The sequence below is a fragment of the Callorhinus ursinus genome, unplaced genomic scaffold (genome assembly GCF_003265705.2).
Source record: "Callorhinus ursinus isolate GAN/ISIS: 27379988/994484 unplaced genomic scaffold, GSC_fseal_2.0 scaffold58, whole genome shotgun sequence".
NCBI classification, from domain to species: domain Eukaryota; kingdom Metazoa; phylum Chordata; class Mammalia; order Carnivora; family Otariidae; genus Callorhinus; species Callorhinus ursinus.
In genome coordinates, this window is record NW_027397120.1 from 6,004,308 (window position 1) to 6,026,345 (window position 22,038).

General features: G+C 42.7%; 1 protein-coding gene across 1 annotated transcript in view; it reads left to right on the plus strand.

The window, feature by feature from the left end:
* The first annotated feature begins 504 nt into the window (after positions 1-504).
* Positions 505-22,038, plus strand: part of CUNH10orf90 (chromosome unknown C10orf90 homolog) — a 300,739-nt gene continuing 279,205 nt past the window's right edge. The window contains exon 1 of the mRNA XM_073884707.1: positions 505-666. The gene's annotated coding sequence lies outside the window, so the exon portion shown is untranslated. The remainder of the gene's footprint in view (positions 667-22,038) is intronic.

Sequence of the window (22,038 nt, forward strand, 5' to 3'; positions counted from 1 at the left end):
GAAAGATAAAGAACAGAAAGATAAAAAAGCAAAGAGACCACATACTGAAAGACTATTATATATTTCGATGTATGTATCTCTTTGATAGCTGTGTATATACCTGTGTAAATACACAAATACACAATATGAAGGTGAGGCAAAATTTGTTGATTATAATAATAAACGGGTTAGCCTATTAAAAGAAAGATTAACAGATTTGGCTACCAAAGGAGAATCCCAACACTATGCCCATATAAGAGACACTCCTAAAAAAGAGAGATCTAGGGAGGTTAAAATTAGAGAATGGACAAATGTATACTCTGCAAAATCGTGGATGAGTAAAATAAAAAGGATAAACATGCAAGAAAGAAACCTTGGTATCTGGCAAGGTGGATTTGCGATCAGAAAGCTTATAAAAGACCAGGAAGACAGTTTATGATGTCAAGGCTCAAGTTCATAATGCAGATACCATAGTTACTAGTATTTGGGCTCCCAGTAACACAGCAACAATCTTGTAATGCAGAATCTGTGAAAGATTCAAAGAGAAGTCATGAAACACATTAACATTAGACTTAACTCATTTCTCTTAATTGGAGTTCTACCATGTGGACAAAACTTAGTAAGAATATAGAAGCCCTAACCAGCATGAGCAATGAGGTAAATCTTATGTATGATCTAAAGAACAAGGTAAGAGAAGACATCTCTTTTTATTTTTTATTTTTTTAAAGATTTTATGTATTTATTTGACAGAGAAAACCAGCAGGGAGAGCGGCAGACAGAGGGAGAGGGAGAAGCAGGCTTCCCGCTGAGCAGGGAGCCCAACTGAGGGCCCGATCCCAGGACTCTTGGATTATGACCTGAGCTGAAGGCAGATGCTTAACTGACTGAGCCACCCAGGCACCCCTATTTTATTTTTTTTTTAAATATTTTATTTATTTAGAGAGAGACCATTCACGTGTGGGGGGAGGGGCAGAGGGAGAGAGAGAATCCCAAGCAGACTCCCCGCTGAGCATGGAGCCTGACATGGGCTTGATCTTACAACCCAAAACCATGACCTAAGCCGAAACCAAGGGTTAGATGCTCAGCCGATTGAGCCACCCAGGTGCCCCAAGACACCTTCTTTTAAACTACACGTGGAACATTAAGAAAATTGACTAAATCTTATCCCACAAAGAAGATCTCAGTGAATTTAGAGGAATATAAATAATATAAGTGAGATTCTCTGACCACAAAAAGCCAGAAATTGACAACATTAACAAACCAAAACATCTTTTCACAATGAGCACTGGTAAGAAAAGCTAAAATCAACCAGTGGGGCTACACCAAACTAAAGAACTTCTGCATAGCAAAGGAAACAAATTGAAACAGCAGCCTACAGAATGGGAGAGAATATTTGCAAACCACATATCTGATAAGGGGTTAATAAACAAAATAAATAACTAAAAAAAAAAACCGCACAAAAAACCCCAGGAAAAAAATCCACCACCACCACCACTAAAACAACAACCAAAAAATCCTCTGTTAAACAACTCTTGGATCAAAGGAAAAATGCAAATTGAAATTGCAGAAGTTCTTAAAGGTCAGTACAGGTTAAAATATGACCTATCTAAGGGATACAGTGAAAATAGTTACCAGTGGATAACTTATAGCATTATATCGATATGACAGTAAGAATTAAAAAGAAATAAGCACCAATGCAAAAAGCTAGTAAAAGAACAATATGGCACACTAAAAGGGGAAGTTTTGATAACCAACCATAGAGAAGTCAGTACATCAGGAAATAGAAAAGCAAGGGGTGCTTGGGTGGCTCAGTTGGTTAAGTGTCTGACTCTTGATCTCAGATCAGGTCTTGATCTCAGGGTCATGAGTTCAAGCCCTGCACTGGGTTTCATGTTGGGCGGGAGACTACTTAAAAAAAAAAGAAAAAGAAATAGAAAAGCAGTAGAGATCATAAGGAAATTGAAAAGTGGATTTCTTTAAGTAAAAACCAACAAAACGGACAAACCACCCACGAATCAACTTAAGACTTGGAGAAAGGAACTTAAGAATGGAGAAAGCAGAAATTCACAACTTAGGAGTGACAAAGGGTGAAACTCAAAAAATAAAAAAAAATCAAGAGTACTTTTTACAACTCATTGGGAATAAATATGAAACCCTAAATAAAATGGGAAAAATTTCAGAAAAATACAACTTCCTGAAATTAAACCTAGTAAAGACATTAAGTCTAAACAGACTGATTACCACAGAAGAAATAGAAAAATAAAGAACTGTCCTCCCTGAGAAGCATCAGGTGTAAGATGTACCTTGCAAGTTCATATAATCCCAATACATCCCTAACTATTCTAGAGGGTAAAAAATGAACTTTGTTATAAAGTGAGTCTGTCAATTCTCAAATGTGAAAAGATTTCTTTGAAAAATAAAACTGATTTGATCTGGCTTATAAATATTGATAAATTTTTAAATAGAAGTTATACACAATGTATCATTGAACACTACATCAAAAATTAATGATGTACTGTATGTGGCTAATTGAATTTATTTTTTCATTTAATTATGTTAATCATCATACATTACATCATTGGTATTTTTTTAAATTTTATTTTATTATGTTACGTTAATCACCATATATTACATCATTAGTTTTTGATGTAGTGTTCCATGATTCATTATTTGCGTATAACACCCAGTGCTCCATTCAATACGTGCCCTCTTTAAATACCCATCACCAGGCTAACCCATCCCCCCAACCCCCTCCCCTCTAGAACCCTCAGTTTGTTTCTCAGAGTCGATAGTCTCTCATGGTTCGTCTCCCCCTCCGATTCCCCCCCTTCATTTTTCCCTGCCTACTATCTTTTTTTTTAACATATAATGTATTATTTATTTCAGAGGTACAGGTCTGTGATTCAACAGTCTTACACAATTCACAGCGCTCACCATAGCACATACCCTCCCCAGTGTCTATCACCCAGCCACCCCAACCCTCCCACCCACCACCACTCCAGCAAGTCTGTTTCCTGACATTAAGAATTCCTCATATAAGTGAGATCATGTGATACATGTCTTTCTCTGATTGACTTATTTTGCTCTAGTTCCATCCACGTCATTGCAAATGGCAAGATTTTGTATTTTTTTTTTTTGATAGCTGCATAATCCATTGTGTATATATATACCACATCTTCTTTATCCATTCATCTGTTGATGGACATTTTGGCTCTTTCCATAGTTTGGCTATTGTGGACATTGCTGCTATAAACATTGGGGAGCACATACCCCTTCGGATCGCTACATTTGTAACTTTGGGGTAAATACCCAGTAGTGCAATTGCTGGATCCTATGGTAACTCTGTTTACTGTTTTCCAGAGTGGTTGCACCAGCTTGCATTCCCACCAACAGTGTAGGAGGGTTCCCCTTTCTCCGCATCCCCGCCAACATCTGTCGTTTCCTGACTTGTTCATTTTAGCCATTCTGACTGGTGTGAGGTGGTATCTCATTGTGGTTTTGATTTGTATTTCCCTGATGCCAAGTGATGTGGAGCATTTTTCCATGTGTCTTTTGGCCATTTGTATGTCTTCATTGGAGAAAAGTCTGTTCGTGTCTTCTGCCCATTTCTTGACTGGATTATTTTGGGGGGATGTTGAGTTTGAGAAGTTCTTTATAGATTTTGGATACTAGCCCTTTATCTGATATGTCATTTGCAGATATCTTCTCCCATTCTGTCAGCTGTCTTTTGGTTTTGTGTATTGTTTCTTTTGCTGTGCAGAAGCTTTTTATCTTGATGAAATCTCAATAGTTCATTTTTGCCCTTGCTTCCCTTGCCTTTGGCGATGTTTCTAGGAAGAAGTTGCTGTGGCTGAGGTCGAAGAGGTTGCTGCCTGTGTTCTCCTTTAGGATGTTGATGGACTCCTATCTCACATTTAGGTCTTTCACCCATTTTGAGTCTATTTTGGTGTGTGGTGTAAGGAAATGGTCCAGTTTCATTCTTCTGCATGTGGCTGTCCAATTTTCCCAACACCATTTGTTGAAGAGACTGTCTTTTTTCCATTGGACATTCTTTCCTGCTTTGTCGAAGATGAGTTGACCATAGAGTTGAGGGTCCATTTCTGGGCTCTCGATTCTGTTCCTTTGATCTATGTGTCTGTTTTTGTGCCAGTACCATACTGTCTTGATGAGGACAGCTTTGTAATAGAGCCAGAAGTCCGGAATTGTGATGCCGCCAGCTTTGCTTTTCTTTTTCAACATTCCTCTGGCTATTTGGGGTCCTTTCTGGTTCCATACAAATTTTAAGATTATTTGTTCCATTTCTTTGAAAAAAGTGGATGGTATTTTGATGGGGATTGCATTGAATGTGTAGATTGCTCTAGGTAGCATTGACATCTTCACAATGTTGATTCTCCCAATCCATGAGCATGGAACGTTTTTTCCATTTCTTTGTGTCTTCCTCAATTTCTTTCATGAGTATTTTATAGTTTTCTGAGTACAGATCCTTGGCTTCTTTGGTTAGATTTATTCCGAGGTATCTTATGATTTTGGGTGCAATTGCAAATGGGATCGACTGCTTAATTTCTCTCTCTTTTGTCTTGTTGTTGGTGTATAGGAATGCCACTGATTTCTGGGCATTGATTTTATATCCTGCCACTTGACTGAATTCCTGTATGAGTTCTAGCAGTTTTGGGGTGGAGTCTTTTGGGTTTTCCACGTAAAGTATCATATCATCTGCAAAGAGTGAGAGTTTGAGTTCTTCTTTGCCGATTTGGATGCCTTTGATTTCTGTTTGTTGTCTGATTGCTGTGGCTAGGACTTCTACTACTGTGTTGAATAGCAGTGGTGAGAGTGGACATCCCTGCCGCATTCCTGACCTTAGGGGGAAAGCTCTCAGCTTTTCCCCATTGAGAGTGATATTCGCTGTGGGTTTTTTATAGATGGCTTTTATGATATGGAGGTATATACCCTCTCTCCCTATACTCTGAAGAGTTTTGATCAAGAAAGGATGCTGTCCTTTGTTGAATGCTTTTTCTGCATCTATTGAGAGGATCACATGGTTCTTGTTCTTTCTTTTATTAACGTATTGAATCACATTGATTTGCGGATGTTGAACCAACCTTGCAGCCCAGGAATAAATCCCACTTGGTTGTGGTGAATAATCCTTTTAATGTACTGTTGGATCCTATTGGCTAGTATTTTGGTGAGTATTTTTGCATCCATGTTCATCAAGGATATTGGTCTGTAATTCTCCTTTTTGATAAGGTCTTTGTCTGATTTGGGGATCAAGGTAATGCTGGCCTCAAAAAATGAATTTGGAAGTTTTCCTTCCATTTCTATTTTTTGGAACAGTTTCAGAAGAATAAATATTAATTCTTCTTGAAATGTTTGGTAGAATTCCCCTGGGAAGCCATCTGGCCCTGGGCTCTTGTTTGTTGGGAGATTTTTGATGACTGCTTCAATTTCCTTAGTGGTTGTGGATCTGTTCAGGTTTTCTATTTCTTCCTGGTTCAGTTTTGGTAGTTGATACATCTCTAGGAATGCATCCATTTCTTCCAGAGTATCTAATTTGCTGGCATAGAGTTGCTCATAATATGTTCTTATAATTGTTTGTATTTCTTTGGTGTTGGTTGTGATTTCTCCTCTTTCATTCATGATTTTATTTATTTGGGTCATTTCTCTTTTCTTTTTGATAAGTCTGGCCAGGGGTTTATCAATCTTATTAATTCTTTCAAAGAACCAGCTCCTAGTTTCATTGATCTTTTCTACTGTTTTTTGGTTTCTATTTCATTGATTTCTGCTCTGATCTTTACTATTTTGTCCAGAGGAGAATAGATGAATGAGAGAACAAAATGGTAACAGAGTAAAAATGACCCCAGAAAAATATACACTAAACAAATCAGAGGAGACCTTCCAGAAAGTGGTCACTTTTCTCTTCAGAGAATTGCTGCTACTGTTTTCTTCGATTTCCTGTTGATACACTATATTATATTCACCAAACAAATCAGAAGAGACCTGACACCTGTGGGGAAAGAAAGAAAAAAGAAAAAAAAAATATGATCAAATATGATCAGGCTAGTGAATAGATCAGTGCCACACACTAGATTTTGGCTGTAGTTTGGTCTGTTAGAAGAAACTGCCTCCCAAAATTTTAAAGAAAGAAAAACTTATATATGTATAAAAGTAAGGGTAAATATGGTGAAGGGATGGAATATGACTGTAAAGACGAAAATTATAAAAGATTTTATAAAAGGAATTGATAAGGTGGTTGAAAAAAGAAAAGAGAAATTAAAAAAAAAAGGAGAGAATGCGATCCTGCAGGAGACCAAAATGAAGCCATACACTAGAGATTTAGGGTATATATTGGTCTGTTAGAAGAAACTAATATCCCAAAATTTTAAAGAGAGAACAACTTATATATATACAAAGAATAAGGTTAACTACAGTGAAGGGATAGAATATGACTAAAAATGAAAAATAAAAAATATTTTTTTTAAAAAGGGATTGATAGGATGTTGGTTGAAAAAGGGAAAGAATAATTAAAAAAAAAAAAGACGGTTAAAAAAATTAACTTTGAAAGACTAAAGAATCATGGTAAAAAAGCCATGAATTCTATGTGCAGTATTCCCCTAGCGCTGGAGTTCTGCCGTTCTCCTTGATCAGTAAACTTGGTCTTGGCTTGCTGGCTGTTTCTGCTGATCTTCTGGGGGAGGGGCCTGTTGCCGTGGTTCCCAAATATCTTTGCCGGAGGCGGAATTGCCCCGCCCTTGTCGGTCCGGGCTAAGCAAGCTGCTCGGGTTTGCTCTCAGGAGCTTTTGTTCCCTGCAAGCTCTCGGTACAGCTTTGGAGGACCAGGGTGAACATGGTGGCCTCCCAATCTCCACCCGGAGGAGCTGAGAACTCGGGGCCCCGCTCCTCAGTGCGCCCCCAGAGAAAAGCAGTCACTCCCGTGTCCCCGGTCTCCGGCCGCACTCCGTGCTCACCCGGCCTGTGACCGAGCGTTTCTATGTCTGGCACCCGACCCCGTGTGGAGTCTCCAAACCCAGCAGATCCCTGCGGTGCGCTCCCGCGCCGCTCCTCCCGGGGGAGGGAGGGGAGTCTCCCCGGCTCTGCCGCTTGTTGGGTCCCTGCTGGAGGAGCAGTGGCCCGACTGGGCCGCGGATCACAGTTTATGGCCACCCCGAGCTGAGAGCCCGCGCCTCGGCTCCGTCTCTGCAGCCGGCTTCCCCGCTCCGATCCCTGGGAGCTCTGCCGCACTCAGGCACCCCCGGTCTTTCTGTGACCCCGAGGGTCCTGAGACCACACTGTCCCGCGAGGGTTCCACCCCCCGCTTAGCCACTGCAGCGACGTCCCTCAGCAGAGCCAACTTCTAAAAGGTCCGATTTTGTGCTCCGCGGCTCTATCACTTGCCAGAAGCGGCCGACGGAGGCCCCTCCCCCGCCGTCTATCCTCCCGAATATCGCCTCGGATTCACTTCTCCGCACGTCCTACCTTCCAGAAAGTGGTCGCTTTTCTGTTCAGAGTTGGTGCTACTCTCCTGTTCGATCTCCTGTTGAGTTCGTAGGTGTTCAGAATGGTTTCATCCCTATCCAGCTGAACTCCTGAGACCAGATGGAATCCAGGTCTCCTACTGCTCCGCCATCTTGCTCCGCCTCCTGGCTAATTGAATTTAAATACAAAAATAAAATTTATCCAAAAGAACCCAATAGCACATTAAAAGAATGATACAAGAATAAGTGAGATTCATTCCAGAATGCAAGGATGGTCCAGTATTATGAAATATATTGATATGCCATACTGGTAATAGAGCTAAGGGGCTAAATCATATGACCATCTCCATAGATACAGAAGAGGCACTTGACAAGCCTCCGTACCTGTAGCAGTCTGCTACAGGTTTCACAGCCATAGTATCACAGTCTGGGTGGCATAAACAATGGATATTTATCTACTCACAGTTACAGATGCTGGAAGTCAGGTCCAAGGTCAAGATGTTGGCAGAGGGGGTTTCTTCTGAGGCCTCTCCCCTTGGCTTGCACACAGTTTCCTTCTTGCTGCCTCATGTTGTCTTTCCTGTATGTGTGTCTACTTTTAATATCTCGTGGTGTGTCCAAATTTCCTCTTATAAGGACAAGAGGTTGGATTAGGACCCATCCTAATGGCTTCATTTTAACTTAGCACCTCTTTAGAGGTCTTTTCTCTAGATACAGTTACATTCTGAAGTCTTGTACAGCTTCAGCATATGAATCTTGGGGACCACAGTTTAGCCCATAACAATACTTATTCCCTTTATCCACACTTATCCCTATGGTAATATAGGAATTGATGGATGCTTTCACCACATGTAAAATATCCTCAGACCAAAGTTAGCTTCTTACTTAATGGGAAAACACTTGGGGATTTGCTGCCAAGGGCTGGAACAAGAAATAATGTCCACTCTCTTTGTTACTGTCTAATATTGTGTTATTAGTCAATGCAACCAGACAAAGGAAAGCACTTATAGAGTAGATATTAGAAAGGAATAGAAAAATATTTCTATTTATAGATAATATGGTTATGTGACAACCCAAAGAATCAAGGAGACGCTGCTCTAATAGTAAGAAACTGTAGTAAATTAACAAGTGATAGTAATACACAAATGAGTAGATGTCCTATATATAAACAGAACCTAGCTCAGCGTAATGGAAGGCAAGACTGTGTTTACAACAGCAAGAAAGACAATGAAATGTGTACGTATAAATCTAGAGAGAAATGTCTAAGACCTACAGGGAAAATGTAAACACCCCTTGAGAATACAAAAGGGGCCATGAGCAAAGGGGAAAACATCCCATATTTCGGATGGAAAAACTCATTTTCACAAATATGGCCATTCCTCACAGATCAATTTGTAAGGTAAAGGCAGTCTCAGAAAAATCATTGATTATTTTTTAAACTGGATCTAGACAGGTCACTTATGAAGTTTACTTAGAAGAACAAGGAACATTCACTAGGAGAACTGTGGAAGATGGGTTATAGGGATGAGGAGCAAAAGTTAAACACACTAGGAAGCTTCTAGAATTGAAATATTAAAACATGATATAAAGCTTCTATAACTAAAATAGAGTGGAATTGGCACATTTATAGACCAATGGAACAGAGTAGAAGAATCTGGAAATAGTCCCACCAGCATATGGAAATTTAGTGCTTGACAGAGATGAGATCTCAAGCTAGAGTCCTCAGTGAGGACTGATTCATGCTTTGGTCAGAAGAGTTTGCAGTTATGGATTATCTTAGGTTGGATACTATTTCCCCAATTTCGTGTCCTTCCCCAAACCTCAGAATGTGATGTTATTTGGAAATAGAGTCTTTGCAGATGTTAATTCGTTGAGATGAGGTCATATGGAGTAGGGTGGGCCCTTAACTGAACACGACTGGTATCCTGATACGAAGAAATGCAGACACACATGGGAGAGAAGGCCATGTGACAAGGGAGGCCGAGACTGGGTGACGTGTCTGCAAGTCAGGGAACCCAAGGTTGGCCAGCACCCACCAGAAGCTGGAAGAGGCAAGGAAAGATTCTTCCCTAGAGGCTTCGGAGAGAGTGTGGCCCTGCCAACACTTTGATCTCAGGTTTGTTGCTTCCAGTATGGTGGGGGGACCAGATGTCTGTGGTTATACAAGCCCCCCAGTGTGTGGTGCTTTGTTACAGCAGCCCCAGGACAGGAATGCACGGGGTGTTGAGACAAATAGCCTGCTCCACAGGAGCTGGGACTTGCTAGCCAGTGGGGACCTTGGGAGGCAGGGAGTGAGGGGCATAAACACTCTGATCCGGGTGCCTGAGTGGCTCAGTCGGTTAAGCGTCTGCCTTCGGCTCAGGTCATGATCCCAGGGTCCTGGGATCAAGCTCCGCATCGGGCTCCCTGCTCAGCGGGAAGCCTGCTTCTCCCTCTCCCTGTCCCCGTTGCCCTGCTCCCGTGTGTGTGCTCTCTCCCTCTCTCTCGCTCACTCTTTTTCTCACATAAATAAAATCTTAAAATAATTATAAAACACACAAAAAACCACTCTGGGGGCCCCTGGGTGGATCAGATGGTTAAGCGTCTGCCTTTGGCTCAGATCGTGATCCCAGGGTCCTGGGATCGAGCCCCATGTCCTGCTCCTGGCTCAGCGGGGAGCCGCCTTCTCCCTCTCCCTCTGCCTCTCCCCCTGCTCATGCTCTCTCTTTGTATCTCTGTGTCTCAAATGACTAAATACAATCTTAAAAAAAAACCAAAAAACAAAAAAACCCAACACTCTGATCTTAATCCCTTCCCCAGCGCTGATTGGAGCTATCCAGGATGGCGGCCAACGCCACAAGCACTTGAAATGTGGTCCGTGGTGACTGACAGGTGCTGTGTGACATGCACCCCGGGTCATGAAGGCTTAGAAAAAAGATTGTGAAATATTTCATTAATAATCTTTCTATATTGATTGCAAGTTGGTGCGGTAATGCTTTTAGGTATGTCGTGTTAATAAATAAGATGTATTTATTATTAAAATGAACTTTGGCCATTTATTTTTACTTGCAGAAATGTGGCTATCAGAAAAATTGAAATGACATGTGCGTCGCGTCGGTGGCTTGGCTTTCATTTCTGTTGGACAGCACTGCTGAAGAAGGCAGAGAGCAGGCCGTTCTGCTGAGATGATCCACCAGGTCAGCTTTCTGGGCCCAGGACACAGAGGCTGGGCCCGGAATGAGGGTAGATCCGAAGAGGCAAATACAAGACATTGAACACAAGTACCTACTACGTGCCAGAAATGGTTTTAGAGGCTGGGGAATAAAGTAGCAAAAAATCCAGATGAGAGATGGTAGTGCCTTGGAGTGGGAGCAGTGGGGATGGGCAGAAAAAGAACAGATTTAAGAAGTATCTAGAAGGCAGCACTGATGGTACTTGGAAATTGGACTGGGAAAGAGAGGGGAGCCAGGTTTGTAGATCAAGTGAATAAATAGTGATGCCATTTTCTGAGCCTGGAATAGCTACAAGGAGCGAGTTTGGTGTGTGAGTGGTTTCTATTTTGGAAATGACAAGTTTGTTGTGAAACCTGGTTGAATGTATAGAACCAGAGCTTAGAAAAAAATATAGGCTAGAGATTCTGCTTTGGGAATTATCAGCAGATGCTACAAACCACAGCATCTTTCATGCTTTTGACATTAGTTATTTGAGACACAGACCCTGTGGCCTCAAACTGCCCCATTCCACCTTTCCAGTTGAAGAAACACTTTTTTATTCACAAAATGTTGGGGTGCCTGAGTGGGTCAGTCACTGGGCGTCTGCCTTTGGCTTGGGTCGTGGTCCCGGGGTCCTGCTTGGCGGGAAGCCTGCTTCTCCCTCTCACGCTCCCCCTGCTTGTGTTCCCTCTCTCGCTGTGTCTCTCTCTGTCAAATAAATACAAAAATCTTTTAGAAAAAAATCACAAAATTTCAGTCTAAAGATACTCTGAGATTATTTATATAACAACAAAATCACACACATATTTATGATTATATAATTATCTCTAATAACATCCCACAAATCTTGGCAATAGGCGTCTGAAGGTTCATATTTGTACCATTACACATTCACATTGTCCTAAATCTGGGCACTGGGAAATTATGGGCCGAAGATGCTGTGGATGCTAATAGACATCTCATTATATAGCAAACCAAATAGCTTGCAAGAAATTAAAGTGATAATGATGAAGTCAAACTAATAAAGATTTCTAATTAAAATGGAATAATAGCAGCAACTACTAACCACAACAACTCACGGCAGTGCTGACAATGCATTGATGACAAAGCATTATCCCTGAAAATTCCAAGGGCTTATTTGCACAGGAAGTAGGAGAGAAGCAATACTGTCAGGCAAAATCCTCAGTAAATTCTAATACAGGGCTGATTTTAGCTTAAGAATTCCAAATTTAGAAACACATTTCATGGGTAACTCTTAGTCCTATAAAAATAAAAGACTTTGGAACCGTGTGCCATTTGCCTATTAGAAAAGAAAGTGGTTTGTACAAAACCATTTGCACTTCAGTATTTTCAACCTGCCCCATCCCCTTCCAAGGGGGATCCTGATGTTTTGTTCGTCGGGTTTTGCTGTGCTCATCTGTGGGGTGAGTGGAGAGGGAAGGAGGAAAGCTAGAATGATTATATAAGAAAACAGGAGAGAGATTTGTGGAGGAAAGGTGGATCCCTAAAGTCAAGATGGGTGAATGGTTTTCGGGAGGAAACTGGGGAAGAACAGACAAAGGAGGAAGATCCTTGGGGGAGGGTGCAGCAGGGTGGGACCTTGAAGGAATTCAAGTCCTCTGATGCAGAGCCCAGCAATGTTGTTCTCTCTTTTGGCTCATGTTTGAGAGGCTTCACTAGCAACCGCAATGGCTTTTCAAGTTTTGGCTGTTGTCTTGTTTCTATTGCATTTTTACTGGGGGTAACTGGAAGAGATTTCAGAGCCTCTCAGAGATAGGATGAGAAATCCTGCTGTGGATGCTGGTTGGATGTCTGTGACTTGATGAGATGGCTCAGGGTCAGGACATAGCATAGGGTTCTTCTGGTCAGCAAATCCTCCGCCCATGGACCCTGGAGGACCACTGTTGATGGCTCTTAAATGCTGCATCTCTGGGAAGATCATTGTTCAAAGTACTTTGATACATAACTTCTGGTGTTCTGCACTGACTCAGAAAAGGGAAGCCCGTTTGGCATGAAATCTGTGCGGCTACCAACTTGTTTTCAGGGTCTCAAGGTCTTCAAGCACCCAGCTTCTTTCTGTTCTCTTTGGTTGTTGGGGAGTGAGAGCTAGAACCTTTGTCTCGAAACCTATGTGAGGACCAGCGTCTGCATATCCGAAGTGACGGCAGGGCTGGCTGAGCAGAGTGTGGTATGGGTAGTGGGTCTCAGACACTCCTAGCAATTGTTGAGAACCCTGAAGGACTTTTGTTAGTTTGGGTTTTATCTATTGAGATTATCCACATTAGAACTTAACGGAGACATTAGAAATAACTTATTAACTAATTAAAAAATAAGAATAGACCCATTATATGTTAACATAAACAACATTAAAAAGAACTGCACCTCCCAAGAAAGAGACAATGAGAAGAGTGGCACTGTTTTGTATTTTCAGAGATCTCTTTAATGTCTGATTTATTAGAAGTCAGCCACATTCTCTTATCTGCTTCTTCGTGCAACATCTTTTTGTAGGTTTGCTTGAAGCGTATGAGGAAACCTGGCCTCACACAGGTGTGTATTTGGAAAAAGAATGCCTATTCTAATAGTCTTTTCAAGTAATTGTGGATATTCTTCTGTACCATAACAAAACTTGAAGGTAGTTTCTCAAAAGCTAGTTGCAGTGTGGAATGTGAAATGATATCAATGAACTCTTCATTCTCTTTTATAATAAAATCCACTTTTCTATCTTGTACTTTAAATGGATCTTTTTCCCATGCATGATTTCATAACATCGTGCACTGGTCACTTGGAAAATGTTGGCTCACCTAGTCAGCTCTATTGAATGTTGATATATTTCATTAGACACTATCAAGAATTACATGTTAATATCAGCACCAATCACATCAGAAAAGTGTTTAAATATATTGGAAGGCTCTCCAGCTCATGGTGGCATATGCAAGTTTTCCAAAATGTAATTTTCACTTGAAAGCTTGAATGTTATTATTGGCAACAAATAGTATCAGTTGTTTTCCTTGAGGTGACAGACTCATTTCCTTCACCCTTCACTGTCGCCAGTTACTCAACTTTGAATGACCATAGTTTGTTAGAAGTTCTTTCAAGCAGAAACAGTGTTCCATGAAAAACTGGTTAGTTCAGTGTGCAACTCAAATAGTTTCTCTAGAACTTTTATTCAAGACGTCCTGCTTCAGGAAGCAGCAGAATTACTTTATGCACAGCTCCCAATTTGTCCCAATTGGGACACATTTAAAGATGTGTTCTTATAGGTAGAGGCAAAATAGAAGTAATAATTTTTACTGCTTCAAGAACATTTTTGGGTGAAACTGGCTTATTTTTTCTTTGAGTGCTGGTGGTGACAAACACGGTGATGAGCGGTGGCATTTGGCGCCACCCCATCACCAGTTGCTGACACATCAGTGGTTTTACCGCCATTTTTGGCACCATCAGTGCTAATGTCAATACAGAGGAAAAGGCAAATGGCATCTTTGCAGTACTTTGAAAATTATTTTGATCCCGTGGACTCTCTGAAAAAGCCTCGGCCTGCTCTGGGTCCACAGACCCCACTGGGCAAGTCTTCATCTGTATTGTGAGTTCATCTACTTACTAAGACTTAGCTTCCAGCCAGTACTCACTGCATGTTTGGGGCTGTTTGTGGGCAAGGACATGCACACAGTAGCTTAAATTTGAGCGGCTCAGAGTGCACATTCCCAGCCGGGGTGGAACAAGCTGACGCTCTGCCTTCTTGTTTTGGCGCTCATACTGTAAACAAGTGTCCTTTATGTAGTTAATTTAGTTCCACTCTTTTAGCTTCAGTTTTGTGCTTTTTTGTTGGTAATTTCACTATTTAAAATGGCCCCCAAGGGTGATGCTGAAGTGTGGTCTAGTGTTTCTGAGCACAAGAAGGCTGTGATGTGCTCTTTGGAGAAAATGTGTGTGTTAGATGATAAGTTTTGTTCGGGCATGAATTGTAGTGCTGTTGGCTAGGAGTTCAATGTTAGTGAGTTAACAAAATAGATTAAATAAGGTGTCTTTAAACAGAAACACATATAAAACAAGGTTATATATTGATTGGTTAAGGAAAATGTTGTGACAAGAGAGGCCAATTAAATATTTGCAATTTAAAATAAAATTAGTGGGCACATTGTTCATGATCTTTTTTCCTTGAAGTACTTTGGATTGACTTGAGCAAGTTGGGTTGTTTAAAATAAGAATTCTCTGATGTGGAAGTAATTAGTAAGAGTTTTTAAAGACCTATTGAGCTCTGTTAATTTTAGAATGAGGGATAAGAAGAGTAGAGAGACTAAGGAAGGAAAAGTAGAGAACAGGCGTGATGGTTCATATCAGAGTCTTCATATTTTTTGACTCCCATCTTTAGAGGAAAGAGACCACAACTTTGTTACAACATCCGTGATTTAGAAATGTCCCTTGTCTCATCAAGTTGCATGAAGAAGCTAAAACAATGCACAGAATTACAGCATGCTTTCGTGACACTTGCCGTGGAGGGACCGCACTGCGACATGAGCCATGATGCATATTGTCTTGTTTGCTTGGACAGTGATCTTGTGAAGTAGGATTTCTTCTCACCATTTCACAGATAGCAAACTGATGAGCAAACTGTAGAAGCTAAATGACTTGCTCTATGTCACTCAACCAGCAAGTGACCAAGTGAGGGTCCCACTCTCAGCTCCTTTGATCCCCAAGTCTGTGTTCTTCCTGCTGTTTCTCTTCATGGCTGGGCATTTTTCCAACAGATCTGGAGAGGTCACCAGAACTTGTAGAGCCAATTGCCTTGCCTACGGTGCCAGTGCTCAGTATGATGCCTGCACCTACTGGTCATTCCCATCTCCACATGCTCGTTGCTTTACTTTCAATTTCAGATACTCTTCCTCCGGTCCTCCCATTCCCTAGCACCTTCCACTGAATGGAGTTGCCTTGGTCTTGGGTGGGGGCAAGGAGAGAAGTCGGCCATTGTGCAGTGCAGGAAAAAGCAACCACCACCAGAGGGCACTATGACCCTTAGTGGTTGGTACCTCTAGGACAAATGGCCCCAGCCGCTTTCCCAACAGAGAAAGGTGATTTCTCTGAGATTTACATTCTCTTTTGGCTCAGACATTGCCTTATGAGGATAAATCACAGTGGTTGCTGCATGTTATAGAATCCTTATGCGCTCTGCTGGTATATTGCAGTTGAAAGAAAACGAGCCACTTTGACGCATTTTCTCCTTCCACCTAACAATGATGGATGAGGAGGCCTGAGGCTGTTTTTACCCAAAGCACAAATGTATTCAGTGGCTCTCTTTAGAACCCACCATTCAATTGATTCCACACTAAAATATAATAAGTAGTGTCAGAGAAAGGTCAGCAGATTGCTTGGGATCAGAAGCGAAATCCTAGGCCATCCTGGCCCCTGTTGATTTTAGTTCAATACCATTTTCAGGTGTCAGTCAGAAGCTCAGTCAACGAGAAGGGGAGTTAGAACTCAGGATGGGGAAAGAGAAGATTCCTTTATGTAAGGGGAACTAGAGTTATTTCTCATTTCGAGCAGCCCATACGTAACTGGCTTAAATTCTTCTGACCAAGTGGAGACTCTGATGTGTAAAAATATAATCTGATTTGAACATTATGGAAAGGAAGACAGGGGATGGGTAATGGGCCAGTCCATTTACAATTTGGTCCTTTGGTTTTCACAGCCTATGCATGGGCAGCATCTTTGAGAAAGGAAATCCTTGGCAGAGACAGGACACAAGCTGACTGGCGCTGGTCAGTGGGGTATCATTGTCCGTCCAAGAAGGGAGGTGATGCCATTGGGCAACACTCCACAAATCCTGCTGTTTGACACATGTTCTGCTCTGGTCTGTAGGCAGGGAATCGCCCTGAACAGGGCATCCTCACCATATGGATTCTGCCTAGGCTCTGCCACCCCCTTCTCTGTGAAAATCCTTAGGCTAGTTCTCAGCAGATTGTATAATAAATGTTCCCTCCCATGGCTCACCCAGGTTCCAGTCAAGATGCGGGACCGCCCGCATGGAATAACCTTTTCCATAGAGATCTGCATTTTTATAGGGGATTGAGGACTTTTAAAAATAATAAAATTAGTCCATTCTAATAAAAAAGTGAAAATCTCCTTTATCATTCCCTATCTATCAACTGTATTCTCCAGATATAATCACTATTCATAGTTTAGCGTGTATTTCTCTAGAACTTTTTCTGTGCGCATGGAAACATCTATTATACACTGCTACGTACTCTTTTACTTTTTCTTTTTAAACAAAGCTGTGTATATATACTCTACAGTGGTCTTCCCCCAATAATCAGGCATGGGTACCCATCCAAGTGAGACAAACAACTACCCTGTTCATTGCAACTGCTGCGTAGAGTTCCATAGCATGGGGGTATCATAATCTATTGACCGATTTTTTTTTTTTTTTGTCGGTGGGCTTTTAGAAGGTCTCCAATTTTTGGCCATTATGAACAAGACTGTGGTGAATACCTTCTCACAAATAGCCTTGACTGCATAGCGTTGCTGTTACTAGGCCTTACTGAAACGGTCCCCGTTTATCTTCAATGAAGGGATTTTGAAGAGGAAAAGTTTTAATGCTGAGAAAAATGACCGTGAAACAGTGGGATTGTGGTTGTCAAATGCCTAGACTGGGGGAAGCTGGTCCTGCTGGCAAGGACCAGCAGAGTGGCTCTTCAGTCTGTGCAGTTCTAGGGTAAGGGCAGCGTCTGTTCAACCACGATGATGGACTCTGCAGTTTACTCCCTTTGTTTATGACGGAACATGTTACACATCCACAGACCCATCATCCAGCCCCTTGATTGAAAAAGATTCATTAGGAACAAAAGCAGCATCTAAAATCCCCCAGCCCCCTTCCTGGGGCTCCTGCGTGGCTCAGTCAGTTAAGCATCTGATTTCAGCTCAGGTCATGATCTCAGGGTCCTGGGATGGAGCCCTGCGTGAGGCTCTCTGTTCGGCAGGGAGTCTGCTTGTCCCTCTCCTTTTCCCCTTCCCTCTGCTGGAGCTCTCTCTCTCTCAAATAAATAAAAATAAATAAATAAAATCCCCCTTCCCATGTTTGTAGAACTCAGATTCTACACAAGGAAGTGGTAGCAAGGTAGGGAGGCGTGTTCACCCCCACTGATGTGAAAAAGGTCAATTCATTTAGAGAAGGATATTATTTGTCCTTCCTTGATGCAGTCTCTTGCGTGTGCATGCACACACACACCAGGCATACACTCTTGTTCTTTCATTTCAAGTCAACCGTGATACTTTTCAAACCACACTTTGCTCTTGTGAATTTCTACAGAACATGCACCCCACTTCTTTAAAACAGCTGCCTGTTTTCTTTCTTCTTCCAGTAAACAATCAGCATCAACCATCCTATCTTACCCCTAATAAAAGGCCTAAGTGATCTCACATTTCTGCATTTTTGTAATTGTCAGAACCGCTGATGCCACGTTTCCAGTGAACTAAAATGGCTTCCCAAGATGGCACCTTCCAGTGGCATGACACCAACAGGAAAAGTTGAATGGAGAGCAGTCAGTTTAAATCGTGTCTGGCAAAGATTATTATGTCAATAAAACCATTTATAGGGCACCTGCTAAGGGCCACACAGGGTGAAGTGTTGGGTGGGCAGAGATGATGCAGATAGTCTATGAGCTCAGAGCAGAGAGATACACCGTGTGGTACAACATGTTCCTCTAGCTGTGTGGTGTTCACCCAGCTCTCCCTGCCCATATGAGCATTCAGCTGTACAGAGAAGTGTATCTGCTGAGCACGTCTCCCAGTGCGGGGCCAGGCAAGGCAAAGGACATTGGCTAGACCCCAACTGCCTGCTCCAAAGGAATCACTGCACCCCTGGGCTGAGCTAAAAGTTAACAGTGTGTGAGAACCACCCAATCAGGCTCATGTCAAGTGGACACTTAGTACATCATTGCTGACTGGCCACAGACTAGCAGTGACTAATCTAGAAGCCAGGATGTGCATACAGGTGAGCAGTCGTTTGCCTCTGGTGGCCTCTGGGCTTGGCTCTCTGCATAGTGTTCATCCATAAGTGACAAACACCAGGGTACTTGCATCCGAACCTCCCAGGACAACTTGTTAAGCGTGAAGATTCCTGGGCCCCACCCACAGGGCTTCTGATTCAGTGGGTCTGGAGTGGAGTCTAGGAATCTGTGTCTTTAACAACATCTCAGGTCCTTCTTCTTATAGGTGGGCTGGGGTGGGGGTGTCCCAGGTTAGCAACTGGCCAACGGGCTGCTTGTGACCTCCTGACACATTCTTCCTCCCTAACCTGCCAAAGAATATAATAAAATTTGAATTAGTTACCAATGTTAAAAAATTAGGATTTTGTTTTCCTGGAGCCTGAAAGTGGAAAGGGGTAGAAAGCTTTTGACTGAGAGAAATAGTTGAAGTGCTCCTAAGAACCCCTTGATGCTCAGGACCAGAAGGCCCCAGGCTCTGAGGGGGGCAGGGTGGGATATGAGGATTAACTGAGAGTCTGGACCAGAGCAGTTGGCTCCATGGATAGCTAGGAAATTCGTTCTGTCACGAAACTGGGATGGAGAACATCTAGACCACAGACAGCAGGGCTGAGGCACAGAGCTGGACATCGGGGATTATGTGAAAGTCTGTGTCCAGAGCCTGGACAGCCAGCTCCCATCCTCTGCCTTTGTTCCAGAATGTTGCAGCCAGGCTGTGTCCTCAGAGGGGTCACTGGAGGATTCTACTCCAGGGACATAGAGCTCTGGAGAAAAGCCCCTGATCCCCTGGGCTGAAGCCCACCAGCCAACAATCCCAACCCCTAGGCATAGCTTTTTCAGGGTTTCCTCTTGGATATGAGCAAACAGCCAAGGATGACCAGAGCTTGAGGAGGAAATCCTGCCCCATGAAAGTGAGAGAAATAAAGAAGTAGGAGAAAGAAATCCCAAGGAAATGTGACTGTAGGAATCCGCAAGCAATTTCAAAGTTCACTGATTATTCTCAGAGAGATCAGAGGTCAGTTCATCCAGAAACCAAGAGCAGGACACTAATGGGAAAGAAACCATCAGGGAGATAGAATGAGTTCTTAGACATTGAAAATGTAGTAGTCATCAATAAGTTTGGAGGAATCGAACAATAAAGGTCCAAGAAATATCGCAGAAAGTAGGATACTACTAATACAAGAGTAACGGAAAACATGAAAGAGTGGGAGCAGGAGAGGGTGAGTCTTGGAGTCCACTATCTGACTAATAGGAATTCCAGGAAACAAGAAGAGAGAACGTGGCAGGAGGGGGTTCCTGAAAATTTAACTCAAGAAACAGGTCTGAAGGACACAAACCACTCTACCAAAAGCAGAAGCAGAACAAAGAATGAGGGTGATAGTATCAGTAGTCATAAACCCGATGCTCACTGGTTGTGCACTCTGTGCCAGGTCCTGTTCTGAGGGCTCTGATGTATTATCTCATTATCTGCACACCCCCTTTACAAGAAGGGTGCTCATGCCTGTTTCGCAGAGGCACACTCTTAAGTTACATGCCCCGGATGGCATGGTTCATAAATGGCATCATGGGGTTTTAGACCCAGGTGTTCTGACATCTGCTTTTATCGCTCTAACATGTCAGAACGCCATGCCTGAAGAGAAGACCCTAAAGGTTGCGAAAAGAGACAAAGATGTAGGACACAGCCGAAGGCATGTGAATCGGAGAGTATGGGCTTATCTAATGCAACCCTGGACACAGGAAGACCATGGAGAGAGGCCTTCAAAATTCTGAAGGAAAATGGTTTTCAAGGCAGAAATCTGTACCAGCCAAATTCCCAAGCAAGTGGGAGAGTAGAGGATAGACATTTCCAACAGGTGAGGCCTCAACAATTTACCTCTCAAGCAGCTTTTTAGGAAGCTACCAGAACTGTGTTCCAACAAAATAACAATCAGGAAAAACATGGAATCCAGCAAACAAGGACCCCAGCTCAGGGGGGGCCTGGGGGGCCTGGGGCAGGGGCTGGGGGCACAAAGGCTATGGCTGTGGGCAGAGGGAGGGTTTAGCTCTGAGAGCTAAAAAAAAAACCCTCAACCTCTGTGAATGCAGGAAATAAATAGGTAACTATAAACTAACAAAGAGCTGAAGAAGCATACTTTTCAGTAATACAGAAGAATTACCAGAAGAAATAAGTTTAGGGCGCCTGGGTGGCTCAGTTGGTTAGGCGACTGCCTTCGGCTCGGGTCATGATCCCAGGGTCCTGGGATCGAGTCCCGCATCGGGCTCCCGGCTCGGTGGGGAGCCTGCTTCTCCCTCTGACTCTCTCCCCTCTCGTGCTGTTTCTCTCTCACTCACTCTCTAATAAATAAATAAAATCTTAAAAAAAAAATAAGTTTAAAAGTGGTGCTTACTGAATGGCATTCGTGGTTGGAGGGGCCAGGATAAGGGGTGCTGTTGTTCTAAGCCTTCGATTTTTTTCAGTTTTTCTTTTCTTTTGATTTTTTTTTTTTAGATTTTCTTTCCTTTCCTTTTCCTTAGTGCGCTGGCACACTGAGTTGGGGGGCGTAGGGTGGAGCAAGAGGGAGAGAGAGAGAATCTTAAGCAGTCTCCACGCTCAGCATGGAGCCCAATGCCAGGCTCAGTCTACAACCCCTGAGATCATAACCTGCGCTGAAATCAAGAGTCGGACGCTTAACCAACTGAGCCACCAGGTGCCCCTTTTCTTTTGATTTTTTTAGAGCAGTTTTAGGTTCACGGCAAAATTAAGCAGAAGGTTCAGAGATTTCCTGTATACCCTCTACCCTCACAAAGGCACAGCTTCCTCCATGATCTGTGTCCTCCATCGGGGTACATATGTTACAATTGATCAGTGTGCATGGACCCGTCATCGTCACCCATGGTCCGTGTTGACATTAGGGTTTGCTCTGGGTGTTGTGCATTCTGAGGTTTGGACAAATGTGTAATGATGTGTATCCACCGTAACGGTGTCATACTGAGTAGCTTCACTGCCCTGCAGATCCTCTGTGCTCCTGCCTATTCGTCTCCTGCCCCCGACCCCCTGGCAACTAATCTTTTCACTGTCTCCATAGTTTTTAAGTCTTTGATTTTATAACTACATGTGTGCATTAAGTAAATTAAGAAAAATTCAGTGGCTTTCACCTAAAAAACAGTAAATTTTTTGAAAAACCAGTAAATCTGGCAGCTCAGGGCGGCCACTGTGCTTGGGAGCATTGGACGGAGCTCCATAGCTGTGGATCCTTTTGGTTAGGAGTTGCCCTTCCAAGTTTGCTGTCATCCCAAACAGGTCAGTTTCCCTCATTTCTTTACTTCTGTTCCTTGTAGACTTCAAGTGTGTGCCTTATAGTCGAGTGACTCTCCTCTGTACCCTGCTCAGCTGTCAACCTGCTAGGAGTTGTATGTGGAAGATTCATTACCTGCAGGGACAGG